Source organism: Phytophthora parasitica, assembly GCF_000247585.1.
Source record: "Phytophthora parasitica INRA-310 unplaced genomic scaffold supercont2.13, whole genome shotgun sequence".
Lineage (NCBI taxonomy): Eukaryota > Oomycota > Peronosporomycetes > Peronosporales > Peronosporaceae > Phytophthora > Phytophthora nicotianae.
This window is the reverse complement of record NW_008648999.1, coordinates 1,271,243-1,272,507: the sequence shown is the minus strand read 5'-3', so window position 1 is coordinate 1,272,507 and position 1,265 is coordinate 1,271,243.

Sequence of the window (1,265 nt, the reverse complement as noted above, 5' to 3'; positions counted from 1 at the left end):
TTGGTTGAAAGAGATCGCCTTTCAACCAATAGGAAGTCTAAATGCACACAGACCAGTGGTCTGTCAAATGTAACCGTTGGTGTATCCCACACCAACGTGAAACCCATTGTCGTAATCAAGTGGCTACATGTAGCCACTTGCGTGTATCCCCGTTACAGGAGGCGTCAGGATTGTTTGCACCAATGTGGGGAGCAACAGAGTTGTTGCTATTAATAGTTGAAAGGCCAGTAGACCAATAGGAGTTGACCGTTTTGTCATGGAGGTGGAAAACCAATCCTCTGGCTATGCCACAGATAACAGGAGAGCCAGGCCTGCAAATGTGCCAATCACCAGAGCATTGTCCAGGACAAGACGTCCGCCGACAAGGTGCTCGCACTCGCGGTGGGTGGAGACATCGTCGACCTGGCGATTGATGACATAATACGGATGCAAACACTGCTGAAGTATTTCTGTGGTTATCGGATCAAACGTTTCAAACAAGGGGAAGCAGGCACTAGAAGCATCGGTAGCATCATTGACCGTGCCGTTCTCTGGTTCTCATGATCAATGGCGCTTCCGGAAAAGACCGTGTATGACACTTCGGTTGTGAGGGGATAGTCGCCGCCCTTGTCAATGACCTCAAACATTAATATGGCCTTCCGGTCACACGTCAAGAATATCCACGTCAAGAACAAAGCTGCGTGCCGGTCTTGTTCTTTGCGGATGTTTTTTATAAGAGCGAAGTAGCGCTCGTTCATCAAACTTGTCTTTGTCTGAATACGACCGATATCAAGCTACATCTCACGAGCACAGGATGGGGCAATATCAAGCATACCATCGAAATGACGGTAGCTTTGGCACGCGCATGAGAGGGCATCCGGCACCAGCCGGTTTTGGGAGGTAGTAATTTGAAGTCTAACCGCCCATGGTCTCTACAATTTCGGGAAATTCAAATATGAGTTCACGAAACAAATTCCTAGAGTACGCACTATAGACATTTGTTCAGAGTGGGTTGGCCGTTGATAATCGTTGTTGGCGTAAACAGAGGCTCAGATCCATGCCACACCGAGTTGGTGCAAGCGAATACAGTCCCAGATCCCGGATCACTCTTCTGCACTCTGCGCATAGTGACACACGGTAATCGGGTCGAGTAGTACCTGACGAATGGAACCCTGATTACCTGTGTAGTATCCACACGGTTTGAAGAAGAAGCGAGGCTACTGTGAGATCTGAGTGGCGGTCGACCTGTGCCCACCAGGGAATTGGCGGAATCGGAGTACCATGGG